The 7907-nt window shown below is 44.4% G+C and overlaps 1 pseudogene across 1 annotated transcript; it reads right to left on the reverse strand.

Annotated features, from left to right (window-relative positions):
- Window positions 1-6468: 6468 nt before the first annotated feature.
- On the reverse strand, window positions 6469-7593 carry LOC116561464 (annotated as a pseudogene). Its single transcript, XR_004273441.1, has 2 exons — window positions 7161-7593; window positions 6469-7122 (listed from the first exon to the last, which is right to left on the reverse strand). The product of XR_004273441.1 is annotated as a glutamyl-tRNA(Gln) amidotransferase subunit C, mitochondrial pseudogene (transcript).
- Window positions 7594-7907: the final 314 nt, after the last annotated feature.

Here is a 7907-nt window from a genome sequence, read left to right on the forward strand (position 1 = left end):
TTTCTTTCTTTCTCTTTCTTTCTTTCTTTTTTTCTTTCTTTCTCCTTCCTTCCTTCCTCCCTCTTCCTTCCTTCCTTCCTTCCTTCCTCCCTTTCCTTCCTTCCTTCCTTCCTTCCTTCCTTCCTTCCTTCCTTCCTTCCTTCCTTCCTTCTTTCTCTCTCTCTCTCTTTCTTTTCTTTCTTTCCTTCCTTCCTTCCTTCTTTTTCTCTCTCTCTCTTTCTCTCTTTCTTTCTTTTGACAGAATCTTGCTGTGCTGCCCAGGCTGGAGTGCAATGGCATAATCTCAGCTCACTGCAACCTCTGCCTCCTGGGTTCAAGCGATTCTCCTGCCTTGGCTTGCCGAATAGCTGGGACCACAGGTGTGCCATGATGCCGGCTAATTTTTGTATTTTTAGTAGTAACAGGGTTTCTCTCTGTTGGCCAGGCTCTTCTCAAACTCTTGACCTCAAGTGATTTACCCGCCTTGGCCTCCCAAAGTGCTGGGATTACAAGCATGAGCCACTGCGCCAGGCCTATGCAAAATTTTAATATTATTTTTCTTCTTTTTGATGAATCGTGACTTTAAGAAGACAGAAAACCCCACCTAATTGAGACTAGACTTTTAATCCTGGCACTCAGGCTCTCTGTAATCTCACCCCATATTGCTAGCCACCTTATCTACTACCACAGTTCCACACAGATGTCCTCCATTCTGCTCTAGTCTCCCTCCTACCATCCACATGCATACTTATTATATATCTTAAGAATTTCTTCTACTTTTCTATATATTTTTTTTGAGACAGGGTCTCACTCTGTCACCCAGGCTGAAGGGCAGTGGCATGATCTTGGCTCACTGTAACCTCTGCCTCCCAGGCTCAAGCAATTCTCCCACCTCAACCCTCAAGTAGCTGGGATCATAGGCGTGCACCACTACGCCCAGTTAATTTTTGTATTTTTTGTAGACATGGGGTTTCACCATGTTGCCCAGGCTGGTCTCGATTTCCTGGGTTCCAGTGATCCTCCCACCCTCAGTATCTAAAAGTGCTGGGATTACAGGCGTAGGCCACCATGCTTGGCAATTTTTTTCTACATTTTCTAATAGACTGTGAACTCCTGGAATGCAACGTCCATAAGGAGACAGTCAATAAATAATTGTTCAATTAATGAATTTGATTGCTTTGAGATTTTGCTCTTTTTTTGAGACAGTGTCTTGTGCTGTCGCCCAGGCTGGAGTGGAGTGGTACAATCACGGCTCACTGCAGCTTCAACCGCCTGGGCTTCATCAATCCTCCCACTTCAGCCTCCAGAGTAGCTGTGACTACAGGCGTGCACCACCAAGCCGAGCTAATTTTTGTGTTTTTTGTAAAGACGGGGTTTGGCTATATTGGCCAGGCTTATCTCGTGCTCCTGGACTCAATTGATCCTTCCACCTCAACCTCCCAAAGTGCTAGGTGCTAGGATTATAGGTGTGAGCCACTTTCTTCCTCCTTCTCCTCTTCCTCCTCCTCCTTCTTCTCTTCTTCTTCCTCTCCTTCTCCTTCTCTTTTTTTTTTTTTTTTTTTTTTTCTGGAGACAGAGTCTTGCTCTGTCACCCAGTCTGGAGTGTAGTGGCACGATCTTGGCTCACTGCAACCTCCGCCTTGTGGGCTCAAGCAATTCTCCCATCTCAGCCTCCTGAGTAGCTGGGACTATAGGTGCGCACCACCACACTCAGCTAATTTTTCATATTTTTGTAGAGACAGGGTTTCGTCGTGTTGCCCAGGCTGATCTCCAACTCCTGAGCTCAACCACTTCACCTGCCTTGGCCTCCCAAAGTGCTGGGATTATAGGTGTGAACCACTGTGCCTCGCCAGGTTTTGCTGTTTCTATATTTCTCTAGAACTCTCCTGCTGCCCTCAACTGCTTCCCGCCCCCTTCAATTTCTTTCTTCTCTGAATTACTATTACCAATACCCTCAACCCATTCATTCACCAAATATATAGAATGTCTACTCCAAGCTGGTTCTGGACCAGGCCTAGGAGACACAGAGATGAGCAGCATAGATGCAGGCACTGCCCAGACATGAAGCAGATAATGTGCAGAGCAATCTAATGATAATTATTAAAGTGCCTCAGAGTATGGTATGACCTTGTATTCTCTAATTGAAATACTCCTCAAATATTATTGTAGGAGCTGCAAAGAAGAATCCATAGTCTAGATGGAAAGATGATATAACTGCCGGTGCGGTGGCTCATGCCTATAATCCCAGCACTGTGGAAGGCTGAGGCGAGCAGATCACTTGTGAACAGAAGTTCGAGACCAGCCTGAGCAACATGGCAAAACCCTGCCTCTACTAAAAATACAAAAAATGGTGGTGGGTGCCTGCAATCCCAGCTACTCAGGAGGCTGAGGTGGGGAAATCGCTTGAATGTGGGAGGCAGAGGTTTCAGTGAACTGAGAATGCACCATTGCACTCCAGCCTGGGTGACGGAAGGAGGCCCTGTCTCAAATTAAAAAAAAAAAAAAAAGATAACATAACTGCTCTATACACATAAAAAGACAGTAAATATTTAATGTTTAATGTCAACTATAGTAAATATTAAATGTTAAAAGACAGTACATATTTAAAGATAGTAATAAAATGTTGAGTGATGCGAAAAGCAATTGCTTAAATAAGCAGGGAGAACTTCACAGTTTGTATCATGGAGGTGAGAAATAAGTAGAGAGGAATTGGGAAGAACATTCCAAGGTAGTAGAGTGGGGAAAACAATGGAAGGTAAGAAAGCAAAGTATCTTCAAGCATCTTTTTTTTTTTTTTTTCCTGAGACAGGATCTTGCTCTGTTGCCCAGGCTGGGATGTAGTGGTACACTCAGAGCTATCTGCAGCCTCGACCTCCTAGCTCAAGCGATCCTCCCACTATAGCTTCCAGAGTAGCTGGGACTACAACCGTGCACCACAACACTTGGCTATTTTTTTTTTTAGTAGAGACAAGGACTCGCTATGTTGCCCAGGCAGGTCTTGAACCCCTGGCCTCAAGTGATCCTTCTACTTTGGACTCCCAAAATGCGGGGATTACAGATGTGAGCCACTGTGCCTGGCCAAGCATCATTGAATTTGAGGTAACATAGGTTAAGAAATATTAATGATAAGGCCAGAAGAGTTTATTCATGTCCAGTTGTAGAGATTTTTGTTTCTAAAAGAAACATTTGAGAGTAAGGATTGCAAATCATATATTTCTGTTTTGGCTTTAATAATGAAAACTTTGGGAATTGAACTTGAACGTAGCCTACTCATATGTAGATATATAAACACATGAGTGCATCCACTATTTGTTCTGTTGTGGGTTAGCTCTATCTGATAATTATTCTTTACACATATGCTTTCAACTAGCTATTTATACCTTACAACTCTAGGAGGGTCCAGGGAAAGATATCATTATTTTCATTTTATAGTTGAGAAACTAAACCACTAGGAGTTTTATCACTTGTTTTAGGAAAACTTTCTAAGCTTGAAGATTATTGACAAAAGAAGCCACCATTTGCATGGCAGAGACTCCCGGTTTTCCATAAAAGTCCATTCCCTCCTTCTTACATTGTAATAGGGTTAGGACCTGTATACCTGTGACAGGTTAGAGACTGTATTTCGCAGACTTGCATGCAGCTAGGCATGGTCACATAATTGTTTTCACTGGTGAAATGTGAATGGGAGTGATTTGGGCACATCCCTCCCATTCCTCTTGCTTAAAAGGAAATTGCTGCCTTGTACTCTTTTTGTCTTCTGTTTCTTCCTCCTAGGGGCTGAATCTTACATGTGCCTACAATCCATCTTCAAGTAAAAGACAAGCCCCTTCACAGCTTACTGCCCAAAAGGGTAATTTTCAGACTGAGTATGATTGTTACCTGAGAGCTTGTTAGTATCTTAGACTCCACTCAAGACCTAGGAAATCAGAATCCGCATTTTAACAAGATCCCAGGTGATGCATGTTCATATTCACCTTCAAGAAGCACTGCTCCGGCTGGGCATGGTGGCTCACGCCTGTAATCCAAGCACTTTGGAGGCCAAGGTGGGCGGATCACCTGAGGTCGGGAGTTCAAGACCAGCCTGACCATCATGGTGAAACCCCGTCTTTATTAAAAAAAAAAAAGAAGCACTGCTCTAGCGGTAGCAGAGGAGCTTTACAGATGGAATGTTGGTCTATAAACAACCACATGATGTAAGCACTTGCTCTCCTGTGACTCCTGCCAAACTTTCTATCTTCAATAAGCAGCTGAATCTTAGCCAGGCATGGTGGCTCATGCCTGTAATCCCAGCACTTTAGGATGCTGAGGCAGGTGGATCACCTGAGGTTGGGAGTTCAAGACCAGCATGACCAACATGGAGAAACCCCATCTCTACTAAATGTAAAAACTAGCCGGGTATGGTGGCACATGCCTGTAATCCCAGCTACTCAGGAGGCTGAGGCAGGAGAATCACTTGATCCTGAGAGGTGGAGGTTGCGGTGAGCTGAGATTGTGCCATTGCACTCCAGTCTGGGCAACAAGAGAGAAACTCCGTCTCAAAAACAAACACAAACAAACAAAAAGAAATACTTAAAAAAAATATTTTAGGAGACCGGGTCTTACTCTGTTGCCCAGGCTGGAGTGCATGGCGCACTGTAGCCTTGAACTCCTGGGCTCAAGTGACCCTCCTTCATCAGCCTCCCAAATAGTTAGGACTACAGGCGTGAGCCTCCATGCCTAGCTACTGTTTTTTAATTTTTTCCTGTAGACACAAGGTTTCTGTTACCTAGGCTGTTCTCAAACTCCTGGCTTTAAGCCATTCTCCTGCCTCAGCCTCCCAAAGCACTGGGATTACAGGCATGAACCACCATACTTGGCCAGGAACTACTTTTTGAAAACCATATTAGGCAAACTATTATTCTAGGTTTTAGAATGTGTGTGTGTGTGTGTGTGTGTGTGTGTGTGTAGGATCCCAAATTATTATTATTATTATTTGAGACAGAGTCTCACTCTGTCACCCAGGCTGGAGTGCAATGGTGTGATCTCAGTTCACTGCAATCTCTGCCTCCCAGGTTCAAGTGATTCTCCTTCCCCTGCCTCCCAAGTAGCTGGGATTACAGGTACATGCCACCATGCCTGGTAATTTTTTGTATTTTTAGTAGAGCCAGAATTTCACCATATTGGTCTTGAACTCCTGACCTCAAGTGATATTCCTGACTTGGCCTCCCAAAGAGCTGGGATTACAGGCATGAGCCACCACACCTGGTAGGGCTTATAATTTATAATTTAGGCCGGGCGTGGTGGCTCAAGCCTGTAATCCCAGCACTTTGGGAGGCCGAGGCGGGTGGATCACGAGGTCAAGAGATCGAGACCATCCTGGTCAACATGGTGAAACCCCGTCTCTACTAAAACTACAAAAAATTAGCTGGGCATGGTGGTGCATGCCTGTAATCCCAGCTACTCAGGAGGCTGAAGCAGAAGAATTGCCTGAACCCAGGAGGCGGAGGTTGCAGTGAGCCGAGATCGCGCCATTGCACTCCAGCCTGGGTAACATGAGTGAAACTCCATCTCAAAAAAAAAAAAAAAAAAAAAATTTATAATTTAGTAGTGAGACAAGAGAAAAACATAGGAATATTAAAACTATAGGTTCTCTAAGAAAGTGTAGTGATAGTTGTTGATTTTTGTTTTATTATTTGTTGGCAGTCCTTGGTAGACAGAATAACATTTCTACAGATTTGTCCATGTCTTAATCTCCTGACTCTATGAATATGTTTGTTGTCTTCTAAAAGGGACTGGCTGTGATTAAGGATCTTAAAATGAAAATAGTATCTGAAATTATCCAGTTGGGGCTAATGTAATCACTAGGGACTTTTTTTTTTTTTTTTTCAGTTAGTAAGGAGATAACTTTATTTATATAGGGATAGATAGTTGCTCTGATGTTGGTTTGAGAACTTCAACTCCAAGAGCAGGTTCTCTTTTAATTCAAGGCCAAGCTTGTAAATTAAGCTACCTTAAAGAAGAAAGAAGCATTGCAGAAAACAGAAGGGAATGGGAAAAAATAAACACATGGTGGCTAATGCCTGTGATCCCAGCACTTTGGAACGCCAAGGCACGCCGGAGGATCCCTTGAGGCCAGGAGTTCAAGACAAGATAGGCACATAGCAAGACCCCTTAACTACTTAAAAGAATTAACTGGACATGGTGATGCACATCTGTAGTCCCAGCTACTTAGGAGGCTGAGGTGGGAAAATCACTTGAGCCCAGGAGTTGGAGGCTGCATTGATCTATGATCACGCCACTGCACTCCAGCCTGGGTAACAGAGCAAGACCCTGTCTCAGAAAAATTAAAAAGTGAGCAGCAGTGCAAGTATCATTGGGAATTTCTTAGCCAAAACCAACTTTGGCAGTTTGGTTAGAGGAAAAAGTCTCTCTCTGATTGTTTCACTTTTATCCCTAAATAGGTTTCATTTATCCTTGGTATCTGTGTTTTAAAACAAAAAAAACCCACAATCTTGGGCTCATCTCAATTTAGTAATCATTTTGGGGGTGCTTTGTCTCAGGGCTAATTTTAGGACAAGTTCTCTTTTCAGAAAGAGAAACACTGTGTATGACTAGTATCCCTTTTGCATATAATCACTTTGTGGGATGGTAGATAGTTCTAGGTTAGGAGTTCCCAAGCTCTAGTCTACTTTGAACACTCTTCAGACTTTAGTAGGAAGTTAGCCTTTTTCTAGGAACAAAGTGGGTGCCCAGGAACAAATTCAGGTATGTTTGGTCAAGATAGGCCTGCTCAAATCAATGCAAATGGCAACTAAAAGGGACAGCCAAGGTTGTCACATAGTGATCAAGATGCACCGTCTACCAGTTACATAGATAGAAAAGTTCACTTTCATGCAGTTGGTTCAGTCCTTTGGGGTTAAAGGCAGGTAAACAGTGTCTTCCTTACTGAACAGGCCTGTTAAGTGATACCTTGGAAGCTGACTTTTGCTTTCCTTTTATTTCAGTTAGCATCAGGAACTCACTGTTATAGATCTTTGGGCTCTAGAATTCATTGGGCTAGATCTTTCCCAATTCTGTCTTCAGAAGAGTGTATCATTAAGAAATGCTTAAGCGTCCATTTTTTTTAGGTGACTGAGAAAAGCAGGAACATTAGTGTTCACAGTAAGAAAATACTGTCATTGTGATTCCACGCGTTCAGAGTACCCCTTTTCCAGAATGAGTTACTCAGCTGTGTGGGAATGGCTCTTGTTCACCCAGCTTTGGCAAAGGGATATTACCTGGAGGGGTCACAAAGTACTCCTCTACGACATGATGGGAGTTTTGTAGTAATTCATCAGCACAGTTGCCTTCTACTACATTGCTGGATCTCGGGTATAGACATCTGTCCTCCAGGACCGACTCTATGGGCTCCACCCCATCGGTGTCCACGGCGCGTAGGTGGTCGACGACGGCGATAGCTTTCTCCAGCCGCGCTGCTGCCTCCCGGCTGCCGAAGTCCACAAGTGCTAGACGCTCCAGGTGCTTGATCACCTCGGCCGTGATGCGGCCACTGCCCTGAGGATCTGTCTTGGAGGTGAAGCTCCAGGGCCAGCCCAGCGGGGCCCGAAGTCCCAGCCACAACGCCCGTGCCCACATTTCTTCCTTCCTTGGCCCCCGTAGTGCCCACAAGGGACTTTCTAAAAGGAAGGAAGAGGTCAGTCAGAGAAGGTGTTATGGCAACTCAAGCAGGGGTTGGAGTGATGCTGTGGCTGAAGTAGAGCCAGGAGCCTAGGAATGCGGACAGCATCTAGGATCTGGGAAGGGGAAGGAATAGATTCACCCTCAGCGACCGATCGCTGTAATCCTAGCACTTTGGGAGGCTGAGGCAGGCGGATCACCTGAGGTCAGGAGTTCAAGACCAGTCTGGCCAACATGGCAAAACCCCGTCCAACTAAAAATGCAATAATTAG

The sequence above is a fragment of the Sapajus apella genome, unplaced genomic scaffold, assembly GCF_009761245.1.
Source record: "Sapajus apella isolate SASKATOON/1434 unplaced genomic scaffold, GSC_monkey_1.0 scaffold29, whole genome shotgun sequence".
Taxonomy (NCBI): Eukaryota; Metazoa; Chordata; class Mammalia; order Primates; family Cebidae; genus Sapajus; species Sapajus apella.